The sequence below is a fragment of the Caloenas nicobarica genome, chromosome 2 (assembly GCF_036013445.1).
Source record: "Caloenas nicobarica isolate bCalNic1 chromosome 2, bCalNic1.hap1, whole genome shotgun sequence".
Taxonomy (NCBI): domain Eukaryota; kingdom Metazoa; phylum Chordata; class Aves; order Columbiformes; family Columbidae; genus Caloenas; species Caloenas nicobarica.
In genome coordinates, this window is record NC_088246.1 from 108251692 (window position 1) to 108265676 (window position 13985).

Below are 13985 nucleotides of genomic sequence, written 5' to 3' on the forward strand. Positions count from 1 at the left end.
TTTCAAACCAGTGTTTAGTTAGGACAGCACCTAAGTAATCAGCTGTGAACGTACATCTGAATGCCAGATCATGCGAGTCGTAATACCCTGTATATGCTAACAGCTGTTCCTGATCCAGGTGTCAGAATAAATTGATAATAGCATTATATTTATATGGCAGCTCCCTCTAGTAGGTATGAGGGAAGGTGTACAGGTTGCTTAGAGGGATAAAGTCAATTGAAATACAAGAAGCGTCATAGGAAATGAAAAATGAAGCAATTCCTTTCAAATAAGGTTAAGTCGTGCAAGGAGAAACAGTCCTAGGAAGTCCACAGAATAGGTAGGGATTTCCTGACCTGCTATCTTTCACTTGCGTGATATCCACTACCTTAAAAAAGAAAAAACTGTTAAGGAAACAAAATTGTTAAAACTATAAATAAGCATGAAACAATAAAGAGGAACATCAATTATGTTTCTCTGACAATTCAGCCTTGTATATTTATAAGTGTAAGAAGAGTAGAAGAGTTTCTGTATCTTTGTGCATTCCTTTATAATAATTGTACATTGCCATATTTTAAGTTTGCTTCCTCTGTATTGATTATGCTTAAAAATAGGCATTAGTATGGATAATATGAGAAAATATTTTACCAAAAGCTTCTATTAGCTGGAAGTCATACTCTGTGCATTAAGAAAAGTGTTTATCTTTACTGTCATACTACTATCAAATTATTGGAAGCACAATAGAAAAAAAAAGTGTTTTGCAAGGCAGAATGTTGGCATTACATAAGCTGTTATACTGTGTTAGCTAATTAGCTATGTTGCGTTAGCTAATTAGATCTGGCAAACTAATTTAGTGACCTAAGAATCTCCTTTCTAGTCAATTTTAGTGAATCTGGGCCTTTTTGAGAATGTGAGAATGTCTTTTTAATATGTGTTTATTTGGGAGTAGAAATTGAAAACAGTATTCTAGTTGTGTCACCTGGTGCTTTAGGAGATACCCTGATCTGTGGCCAGCATTGCATCACCTGTTCTTTTCTAATGGGAAGCTGGTGGATTTCTGCCAGAGAAGACATTTCCAAAAAATTGACAGCTGAAGCTGACCTTCTGCAAACTTCCAATAAGCGCTTCCCAGTCCTTAGACTCTGTAAGTACATCTCTGAAAAGTAAGTATTTTCAGCTGACTGACTGTCTACACTGTCTACCACTTCCATGTTAGCAATGCACATTTTGTTCACTGGTTTCACCCATTCACTCTTTATCATTTTAAATTGAGTATACTTTCTAATGAAACAAAGTAAGGACTTACTATTGGCTATTACATGGCAAAATAATGAATAGGATAGAGTAGGAGAGGATACATGGAGTATAGAAAAAGCTTATAAAAGAAACAAACCATGTAATGCATGCTGAACATATATATTGAACATTTCACATAAAAGCATTGATTTAAAAAAATGCAGGAAATCTTATGCTAGAAATATTGTAGACATAATGGTTTATGGAGACAAGGATCCAAATTTCATGGAAAAAACTATTTCTCATATAACTCCTTCAAGTTCTCATCATCTTTGTCTGTTTCTCCTCCCAGATATAATAGATTTGGCTTCCATCATTCATTCAGGGCAAATGCATTATTAGAAGATTGTTTGAGGTTAATGCTTCTCTTATTTAAAGGCTTTTCCTCTGTTTCATTCCCCACACTCCCTTCACAGCTCCAAGAGCAGGTCTACTAGACCATATTACCAGCCAATCATTCAAAATGTCAAAAGTGAATACTTTAATTTTTTATGATTTATAATGTTTCATTTAATTTAATAAAATATTAAATTTTACATGTTTTATTAGATCTTCTAACACTGTTGCATTCACAAACCTTACAGACTATACATATTCTATTAAAAGCAACAAGCCTAAAACTATTCTCTGGTCCTAAGACTGAGTGGCATAGACTGGCATCATCCATGATATACAACACTTGATGCCTCAGACCCTACATAGTGTCTTTCTGTCCCTAAAAATGTATAATCTTGTGTGTGTCCCAGCCAAAATGCGTGAAGTAAGACAGTGGCTGTGTGGGTTATGTGTATTGGAATCCCCTGCATGCCCCATCCCTGGAGACATTCAAGGCCGGGCTGGATGGAGCTCTGAGCAACCTGATCTGGTTGAAGATGTCCCTGCTCATTGCAGGGGGCTTGGACTAGATGACCTTTGAAGGTCCCTTCCAACCCAAACTATTCTATGATTCTATGGAGTGTAACATCTGAATGTTTGAGGGCACACATTTTGCTGAATAATGCTGGAGGAATTTGGAGGGAGTGATCTCGTGCAATCTATTATAAATCACTTATTTGTAGTGATTGCCATCATGTGCTACTTACTGTCCAGACATTGTCTCATACAACACTAATTAGGATCAGGCAAGACTGTCACGATAAGCAGCAGTGAGGCCTTAGGACACACTGTTAGAAAGGTTGTCACCTACAAGATTAAAAACCTTGCCCATACATTTCTCCAGTGAAAACTGTAGTCTTTTAGGATCTCTTCATCTCGAGAAATAAGGACAATATTTGGAATATGTCTTAGTTATTTGTAGTGTTGTATCACTAAGAGATCCCCAGATAGAGCCGTCTGCTCAAACAGGCATCAGAACTGATGGGCTATACAAGTGAAAGCATTATTATAAATGAATGTGATGGATAAGGGGTATGTATAGTCTTAAAAAAACATAAACCTTAACAAACAATATTTTCATACTAATATAGTCAAAAGGAGGAAACATTAATGTGAAAATTTAACGACATGGTTCAAAAAGTTATGAGACTTTATATTTTCTTTAAAAACACATTGATTTTGTCGGTAGACTTCAGTTCATGTTTTTGATTTTTAGAAATATGCTTAGAAAACTACAGCCAAATAGAAGTCAAAATTCCTACGCCACCTCTTTTATTTTTTTTCCCCAAAATATGGGTTTTGAAATATAAGACATTTAATATCAAAGCTTTCAAACAAAACATCAGCATTTTCAAATATGTGCAAAGTCCTGTGGAGACCGATTTCCAGAATTTTTATGAGACCCAGGACGCTTGTAATAATCTTTAATAAAATTGTCAAAATTTAGGAGTCTATCTAGAAAAACACAGATTCACACTGTTCCAGTGGCATTCTGGGCATGAAATACCATCTTTTCTCATTGGTTTTGTGGGATAAAATCCTTTTACACAGCAGACTCAAGCTCACTTGGCTCAGAGAACACAGGTCATACTCCTAGGGGAGTCAGTAGTAGAAATTCAAATGCAGCTCCAGAAGTATTTAACAGAGGCTTGGCAGAAAAGCTCAGACGATGTGTAGATTTCTATAAACCCATTCTGTTCTTTATCTGTGACCTTCCACTACAATTGTCTTTGTTTGTTTGTGGGTTTGTTTTGTTTTGTTTTTAATTTTCTCTTCCAAGTGCTGCCTGTGTCTTATTCTCTGGTGTCAGTTTGGAAGAGCTCTGGGACTAGGCACCACTCTGAGAGCATCATTCCAAACCTGTATAAAGAATTTAAAGGAGGAATATCTAAAGAAGTGTTAAAAAGCTTGGTTCTAGGTGGGATCAAACTCCAAAAAAAAGTTAATGGAAGTCTAATTTGCTACATTCATTTTAAGTGTGCCTCCTGCAGTAGCTAGAAATCAGGTTTCTTGAGGCCATGTAACAAGGTTGGCAAGGCTAATTTCCCATCAATAAAAGAGGTGGACATTATAGGAAGTCTAATACACTATATATTTAAATGGATGGAGCACAAATAGTAAATCTCTCTTTTTTCCTCTTGGATATTTTGGTGTAGCTTATTTGTAGACATAACTCCAAATAAAGACTGACAAAGAAGCATTGGTAGCTATAGCTTTTGTTTTAATGTGCAGTGGAGTCTTTGCTCAGTGCATTCATTACACCTTTTTCAAGGTCGTCTTTTCTCTTTTATTTATGGCTTTTATTTGTAATTACTCAGATCACAATGACCACCAAGTAAAACACAGGAACTTAACACAAGAAGACAGCTGAATACGTGAAATCTGGTACTTTTTTACCGACTCCTTTGCCATTAAAAATGAAGCTTGCAAAAAATAAAATTTTTAGTGAGAATCACATCTAGGAATGTGATACTTAAATTTGCATTCTAAAAATGAAAACTTTTTAGGACAAATTCCCTTTTCTGTCTTTGATTTTAAGTCCTGATGAGTAAGTTAAATGAATTGCATGTATCTGAATTAAGGGCAGACAGTTCAAGTACTTAATTAAAATAGCATAGGTTATGATATTGGGGATTTTTTTATTCATATAGGAGTTTGTTTATTTCTCTAGACTCCAATGGAATTGTCTCCACTTACAAATACATGGAAGTTTTTATTTTATTATGTCCTCACACGCACATGCATATGTGACTAGAGTTACTGCTAAAGGAACATAAGTGCACGTAACAAGAAAGAAGGTTTCAGTCTGCAGGTGCGCTGAAAATTCATAGTCACATCTTTAAGTTGTTTCTTACATATTTTAAGGGCTTGTGTACTTAATTCATGTAATGAACAATCCATTAAAGCTAACATTATTATTCCTACTTGCTTTTACATAAAGAGAACAGTAAACATAAGTTCCATGAAAAGTGTCTGTTTTGGTCTTCGTGAAGAAGTGCATATGAACGGTTGCAAGTATATAATACCAAACCTGTGGACAGGATTACTCCACCAAATGATACAGAATTCACTGGCATAGCATTTGCAAATGCAAACCAACTTTAGCATTATGAATGTGGGAATTTGACAGCGTAGTAAGGCACTGCATCACAGATCCAAATCTAGAATGTTTTCAGCTGATTTTTATTTTAGCTCCTAAACACACAAATTCTTCTTAGAGAGAACTTTGAAAAGGATACACAGGACACTGTAGGAGTAGCCACAGCATTAGATTTCAACAGTTTTCAGTCATTGGGAATCCTGATGTTTGGTCTGAGGTAGCAGTGCTAAGTCTAAGCACAATATAAATACACACATCAAGTGAGATGTGAACTTCTATTTAAAATAAAGGAAATCTAAATATGTGCTATCACCATCACTTATTTTCATTCTACAGACCTAAATGTTTAAGACTGTCTGTTGTTCTTACATGTTTTGTGGCAATATATTTGGAACAATCATATATTTTCAAAAGCATAAGGTAGGACTTAGAAAAAAAAAACCTCGTTATGTAAAAAGGATACATAATTGTTCCAAAAATTTAGCTAAGTACTGTAGTCACAGCAGAGATCAGTCACAAGCAGATTAATGTATTTATTGTCAAGGTAGGATTGTCTCCAAGCCATCTGATCATTTAAAAGGTTGTGACTTTTGAGAAAACTCAAGTCTCTGGTATTGTGGTCTAACACAAACCAAACTGCTCTGAAAGTAGGACTTTGGAAAAAGTTGGTAACATCCTATGCCTTATCTGCTATGAGTAGAATAAAATTTAATCCACTTGAACAGCTAAACCCTATGTACACATCAGCTTTATCAATCACCATAAATCTAAGAAAAATGAGATAGAAAAACAATGAAGTCAAAATGACATTTAAAGCAGCAGAAGAAAAGTGGTTACATTTATGTTATGTGTTTTTAACCTTTTTTGTCTTGAAAGGTAAGGGGCATGAGAGGAGAGGGGAGGGGAGGAAGGCGGAAAGGGGGAAGGAGGGAGGGGGAAAAGCGGAATTCTTTTCTAGAAATTAATTCCTAGAAATTCTTTTCTATAAATTTGTTGCAACCTGTAAACCTACGTATTTGACTGAACCACTATGTAGTGCAACTGTCCAGTTTACTGGTGAGGAGTTGGGGTTTTGGGGTGTTGGTTTGTTTTTTTAATATATCTAATTTTTTAAAAAGTAGATATGTAACTGCCCACAATAATAGTAAAATCAGGGTTGCCTGGGTCCTTAAAGACTGAATAAGGCAAAACAATAGCATGAGACACATCTTTAATATTAAGTCAAGTCACAAAAACAACTGGGACTAGAAAGCTTTGTATAACTTCACATTTTGTTAAATATCATCTTACAGTTATTACTTGTGGTTATCTGAATCAAATTTAAACTTTTTGCAGCCGTTTAAAAAAACAAAACCGAAATGAACCAAACAACAAAAGAAAAACAAAAAAACCCAAACCAAACCAGACCAAAACAAACCCAAACCAAAACAAACCAAAACAAACAAAAAAAAAACCACAAACAAAAAAATCACCAAACCCCAAACACAACACCATCAACTTTTGACATAGGACAAGGCAACAGAGAGCTCGCAGGAAAAATCAAAGACTATCACAGCTGAATGAAGCGGATGGATGTTTGCCTTTCTCCCATATCATGAGAAGAACTGCAAGTGATACCAAGCAGTAAAATTAGTGGGGAAAGGCTACATCTCACTTAGCTTTTGTCTTTCTATCCATAATATACCTGTCCATTTTGAAATGTTACTATATATTTTAGGGATAGTTCAACACAAAAATTTTATTTTCAACACACCTTAGATTGTACCTTTGTGATTACTTGGAATTCAGTCAGGAAAAGGGGGATAACATATTTAATCCTCTGAAAACACCAAATAAGCTTCAGTCAGTTTGAATCAATCAGATATTGGGTTGCACTACATTTAAAATATGAGGAGAAAATTCATACCTTCATATCTTGCATTTTGATAGTGCTATATGTTTCTAAATCAATTTCTGTAATTTCAGTTGTTTATTGGGAAGATCAGATAGTGTACTAATATCACTACAGTTTTGTAAATTGAAGCTTAAAAAAAAAAGGAAAATAGTTAAGCTGTGAAAAAAAAAAACAACCAAAAACTAAACAAAATCAACACTTCCCTCCCCCAAAAAGACATTATGTGTATGATAGCATAAATTCAATCTAGGATCAAGAGATGCATCAATATTTCTAACAACTGAACTAATGATTAGACAATTTATAAAAAGGAACTTGAATAGATAACCAATAAATTTTACTCTGGGATCAGCTAGGCTAAACAGAAGCTCATCCACATCAAATACCCAATAGCAATACATAACAGATGATAGATGTACATGTACAGGTCAGAAATAAAAAAAATCCCATCAGAGAGTCCTTATGCAATCTCCACATTTTCTGGACAGTTGTAATAAAATCCATTATCCACACATTTCATTCTTCACCTTTCTTCTTTCCGTACATCTCCTTTCCAGGTTTCCATCATTAGTATCTCTCTTCTAAAAGATAAATCCATAGCATTATTAAATGTCAACTCTTCCTCTTATGTTGAACTTATATTTGGCCTTGAAAGCGCAGTCTGCATCCACTGTTTATAGCTCGCATATTTGCATTTATTCATGACTAGGATCATTTAACAAAATGTACGTAGTTTTCTTCTTATATTTATTGCATTTAACTGTTTTAACAAGTAATTACTCAATAATGATTTTTCTTCTGATTCATACCTAGGATTTCTCTGAGGGCTTTTGTAGTTCATTTTAATTCTATTTCTGTTTTGTTTTGTTTTTTTCCTCTTTCAGGAGTTCCAAATGGATATTATTAAGCAACAGTTTATATGTCTGATATCCTCATATTTTTTTACTGCTTTTGGAGGAGCAGATGAAGATTAAGGAATTCTGTACAGCACAGGTGTCAAATTCATTTTCACTGGGGGCCACATCAGCCTCACAGTTGCCTTCAAATGGCTGAATGTAATTTTAGGACTCTATAAATGTAACTACTCCTACATTACAATTGGCCCTTTGAAGGCAACTGTGAGGCTGATGTGGCCCCCAGTGAAAATGAGTTTGACACCCCTGCTATGTAGCTACAAATTGTAATTAAGTTGATCTGAGATATAAATATTACTGTTTAAAATCATATGTTTGAGCTGTCCTCTCTTCCTAAATGTTGCAACAGCCAGAGTTTTCGCAGCATATACTGTGTTGTTGATCATTTAGTCTTCTTAATCCCTAATCAATAAAGTAATTGAGCAATGGCCTTTCAGAATTGCTTTTCCAATGTTTATTTCATATTCAGACTAATAATCAACTGTTCATACAAGTTTCAATTTTTATCTGTAGCATCGCCGTTGTAAAAACTGATCTTATAGTCAGCTAAGATTAATAATAATTGTCCCATTATAGTTTTTACTCAGCATAGGACCTTTCCAGATTTTGATAAATCTGTTCATTACTTTTGTTCACTGATAATTTTAATGCACGTCTTGGCTTTCCTATGTAATTTCTCAGTTAACTTCTGAATAATTAAACATAGTTCCAAGATTCTTATTTTTATTCAAATGGATTTATTTACACATTTATTCACTTATGATTTTAAAGTACATCTTGGGAAATTCTTGGAGTATATGAAATACTCATTTTGAAAACAAGTATTTTAAAAGATCTCTATTTCATTTTTCCACCACTTGCAGTCATAAGCAAAAGCCTTCAGAAGGCAACAGCATTAAGCAGTGCTTTGAGAGATAAAATAATTTCTCCATTTGTAACACCGATGACTGGGGAAGTAAGATTCCATGTGAGATCCCATGGTGCCCTGCTACAAGGCCACATGTCTCACAAAAGTTATTCCACATAAATGAAATTGAAACACCTGATCTCTGATGCTGCAGGGCATGGAGAATAACAACAGCCACAGCTTAAAATTATAAGGATTATGGCAATAGTTGCGCCTAGTGTTACACTGCAGTGTTGTTGACTTCACTGAAACAAGCACATGCCTTGTTTATTCTCATTTTTCTAATCATCCTCATAGAATCATAGAAATGTTTTGGTAGGAAGAGACCCTTAAGATCATCGAGTCCAACCACAACCTAAATCTAGCACTAAACCATGTCCCTAAGAGCCTCATCCATATGTCTTTTAAACACTTCCAGGGATGGTGACTCCACCACTTCCCTGGGCAGCCTGTTCCACTTCTTCACAACCCTTTCCATGAAGAAATGTTTCCTAACATCCAATCTAAACCTTCCTTGGTGCAACTTGAGACCATTTCCTCTTGTCCGATCACTTACTACTCAGGAGAAGAAACTGACACCCTCCATGCTACAACCTCCTTTCAGGTAGTTGTAGACAGCGATAAGGTCTCCCCTCAGCCCTTCTCAAGTCTAAACAGCCCTAGTTCCCTCAGCCACTCCTCATAAGTCTTGTGCTCCAGACCTCTCACCAGTTTTGGCACCCTCCTCTGAACTCACTCCAGCACCTCAGTGTCTTTCCTATAGTGGAGGGCCCAAAACTGAACACAGGATTCAAGGTGGGGCCTTACCAGTGCCAACTGCAAAGGAACAATCATTTCCTTAGTCCTGCTGGCGACACACTTTCTGATACAAGCCAGGATGCTGTTGGCCTTTTTGGCCACCTGGGCACACTGCTGGCTCATATTCAGCTGGCTGTCAATCAACACCCCTAGATCCTTTTCTGCCAGGCAGCTTTCCACTCTTCCCCAAGCCTATAGTTGCATGGGGTTGTTGAGACCCAAATTCAGGACCCAGCACTTGGCCTTGTTGAACTTCATACAACTGGCCTCAGCCCAACGATCCAGCCCTCCAGCAAATCAACTGTCCCACTCAATCTGGTGTCATCTGCAAACTTACTAAGGGTGCACTCAATCCCCTCATCCGGACCATTGATAAAGAGATTAAACAGAACTGACCCCAATACTGAACACCGGGAAACACCACTTGTGACCAGCTGCCAACTGGACTCCATTCACCACAACTCTTTGGTCCTGGCCATCCATCCAGTTCTTTACCCAGCAAAGAGTACACCTGTCCAAGCCATGAGCAGCCAGTCTCTCCAGGAGAATGCTGTGTGAAATGGTGTCGTCAAAGGCTTTACTGAAGTCTAAGTAGACAACATCCACGGCCTTTCCCTCATCTGGTATGCATGTCACCTTGTCACACAAGGAGATCAGGTTGGTCAAGCAGGACCTGCCTTTCATAAACCTATGTTGACTGGGCCTGATCATTTCTTTGTCTTGTATGTGCCATGTGATGTTACTCAAGATCATCTGTTCCATGACCTTTCCTAGCACCAAGGTCAGACTGACAGGCCTGTAATTTTCTAGATCCTCCTTCTGACCCTTCTTGTAGATAGGCATCTTGTTTGTCAACTTCCAGTCAACTGAGATCTCCCCTATTAGCCAGGATTGTTAATAAATAATTGAAAGTGGCTTAGTGATCACCTCCCTCAGAACCCTTGGATGAATCCCATCCAACTCCTAGACTCGTGGGTGTCTAAGTGCTGTAGGAAGTTGCCAACCATTTCCCCTTGGATTATTGGGGCTTCATTCTGCTCCCTGTCCCTGTCTTCCGGGTCAGAGGGCTGGGTACCTGGAGCACAACTGTTCTGACTACCAAAGGCTGAGGCAAAGAAGGCATTTAGTACCTCAGCCTTTCCATCATCTTCTGTCACTATGTTTCCCCCCGCATCCACCAGAGGGTGCAGATTCTCCTTAGCCCTCCTTTTGTTGCAGATGTATTTATACAAAGATTTTTTGTTCCCTTTAAGAGCAGTAGCCAAGCCAGCTCTAGTTGAGCTTCAGCCCTTCTAATTTTCTCCCTGCATAACTTCATAGCATCCTTGTAGTCCTCTTCAGTAGCCAGCCCATCCTTCCAAAACTTATAAATTCTCCTTTTATTCCTAAATTTCAGCTGCAGCTCTCTCTTCAGCCAGACCGGCCTTCTTCCCCACCAGCTTGTCTTTCAGCACACAGGGACAGCCTGCTCCAGCGCCTCTAAGATTTCCTTCTTAAAAAGTGACAGGCCTTCTTGGACTCTTTTCCCCTTCAGGACTGTCTCCCAAGAGACTCTGCCAACCAGCCTCCTGAACAGATCGAAGTTTGCCCTTCGGAAGTCCAAAGGAGCAGTTCTGCTGACCCCCCTCCTTCTCCAAGAATAGAATACTCAAAGTTTTCATGGTCGCTATGCCCAAGTTGACCTCCAACCAACACATTACCCAGAAGTACTTCTCTGTTTACAAACAACAGGTCCAGTGGGGTGCCTTCCCTAGTTGGCTTTACTGACCAGCTGTTTCAGGAAGTTGTCTTCCATACACTTCAGGAGCCTCCTAGACTGCTTCCTCTCTGCTGTGTTGTATTTCCAGCAGACATCTGGTAGGTTGAAGTCCCCCATGAGAACAACGGCTAGTGATTGGGAGACTTCTCCCAGCTGCCTGCAGAATATTTCATCCCCCACCAGGATATCTGCCTTGTGGGCCTCCCCGTTCATTCTTACCCATAGACATTCAACCCTATCATCAAGCTCCACACAATCAAAACGCTCCCTAACATACATAACTACCACACCTCCTCTCGTTCCTCACCTATCCCTTCTGAAGGGTTTATAGCCATCTAATGCAGCATTCCAATTATGAGAGTCATCCCACCATGTTTCTGTGATGGCAAGTACATCAAAGTTTTTCTGCCTCGAAATGGCTTCCAGCTCCTCCTGTTTGTTGCCCATGCTGCATGTATTCATACAGATGCACTTCAGCTGGGCTATTGATTCCACCACCTTTTCCTGGTGAGAAGCCCTAATTCCTTCGTGGCCGTCATCAAATGCTTCCATAGTTTCTAACACATCAATAACCCTTGTGTTTCTCTTACTTCTTGATGCTCCATCCCCTGCCTCCACTGGGATGGCAGACCAAAGGATCTTGCTAGCACCTCATCCCTCAAATACTGGCATGTCGCCCTTAGGTTTGCCTCTGCCCTTCCCCCTTCAAATCTAGTTTAAAGCCCCCTCAATGAGCCATGCTAACTCCTGCCCCAGGATTCTTTTCCCCTTTTGAGACAGGTGCATCCCATCTGTTGCTAGCGGGCCAGGTGTCATGTAAACTGACTCATGATCAAAAATCCCAAAATTCTGCCAGTGACACCAGTCCTGCAGCCAGGTATTGATCTGCTGGGTCTTCCTGTATCTTTCCTCCTCATACCCTGCAACTGGGGGGACAGAGGAGAACACTACTTGTACTCCTGATCCCTTAACCAGTCATTCCAAGGCCATGAAGTTGCTCCTGATTGCCCTTGGATTTCACTTATCAGTCTCATTGCTGCCTCCTTGAAAAATTAGTAGAGAATAATAATTGGAGGGCCTAACCAGGGCAGGAAGTTTTCTCTTCATGTCCTTAACCCTGGTCCCAGGGAGGCAGCAGACTTCCTTAAGAAGTGGGTCTGGTCTACATATAGAGCCTTCTGTTCTCTTCAGAAGGGAGTCTCCTATGACCACGACCTGCATTTTTTAATTTGTAGCAGCTGTTTTGATGGAGGGTGCAGGCAGACTTCTCCTTAGCGGCACCTCCGATTTAGTTGAACCACCTTCCTCAATATTGTTGTTTGGTTCTATTTGCAGACCCTCGTTCCTGTTTTGCAAGGGAACCTGAGAAGATGGGGTAGTCACAGCAGAGATCCTCCTCCTTCTGCACCGGGCACAAACACGCTGCCATTGTCCCCTATCCCTTGAGTCACTAAGTTCCACTGTGCAGAGGGAGGGTAGGGAGTCCTCTGTACCACATGCCCTGTCTACCTGCTGAGCCTGCCTGAGGGAAGGTAGGGTGCAACTCCACTGGTTTATCTCCCTCTTACATTCCCTGATACTCCTCAACATACTCACCTCCTCTTTGAGTTCCATCACTAAGCGGAGGAGTTCTTCTACCCGGGCACACCTCCCACAGCTGTACTCGCTGCTGCCCTCCAGTGTTGGTGTAAGAGCAGGACACACTCTGCAGCCTGACACCTGGGTGACAGCATCTCCCCACTGGATCTCGGTTCAGGCAGCTGCATTAGTAGTGGTGAGAGCTGGCTTTACTAACACCATGGCTCTCTGCCAGGTGGACACCAAACTCCCTGGTCAAGCTGGCAGAGCTTCCCAGCCCTTCCTGCATGCCTTTCAGTGTGAAATGCCACGCAAACTGCCTCGTCCGGCTCCTGGTCACTAGTGCTCCCTAAGCTGCTTTTTATAGGTGTGGTCACTGTTGCCCCAGCAACACCCAGGTCTCATCAGCAACTCTTGAGAGAGCTGGCAGCTCCTAGCGCTGCCCTGGTGGTCCCTTGCCTTCAGAAAATCCTGCCTCCACCCAAAATCTGTGGCTTTTGCTGCAGATTTGGATCAGCTCTGCGGCAGCGCCTCCTCCTATGGCATTTCTTTGTCTCTCTTCAGTTCCATGTATTTGGCGCTCTCAGGTTTTCCCAAATATAAAAGGAGCCTTTTCCATTAAATGGCTGCCTGAAATGACACTGCACTGGAAATTGCTTTATGGATGTTCAGTCCAGACTTTTCCTTCTATTAACAACTACTCCAAAAGACTGCAAGCTTTTGAAATTAAGAAAATAAGTGAATGGAACCAAGATGCTCAACTTTTATGACTTTTTTTTTTTTGAATAGAGAAAATTGAAAATAATTAAAGAAGAGAGACCAGAAATATAAAGGTTTGTGTTTCTCACTTCAACCCTGCAGTTTCTCTGCATAAGCCAGAGGATCGCTGTTCCTCACTGTCATAACTGTAGGACCCATCATTTTTTCTTCAGTATTTGTATAGTCTACTGAGCCGCCTTCTCCCAAATTCGCTCAGTAACTCTCTAAATTATCTATCTCACCTGTTCTCCATAAAATAGCATAACATAGTCTTGAAAAATACAATGTTGTATTTTGGGACTTTATAGTAAGATAAGGTTAAATTAAAAGTGGAAAGAGTTTAGCTGAGTCTTGCAAGTAATTTCAACAAAATCCTTTAAACTTGAGGAGGGTTGCTAGGGGAAGTAGTAATGTGAAACAAAAAACAGCAAACCAAAACACTAATAAATGCGCAATGAAATACAAAGCTGTGTTGGCAAGGAAATAGGCAAAGGTTTCGTTTTTCAAAATGCGTAAGGAATGAGCAGGCTCACTCTCATTTTCAGATATAACATCAGAATCTCAGGGCTTGATCTTCTGGCAAATTATTGAGGTTACAACAATCAAATCAAGTCAGCATTCCTGAA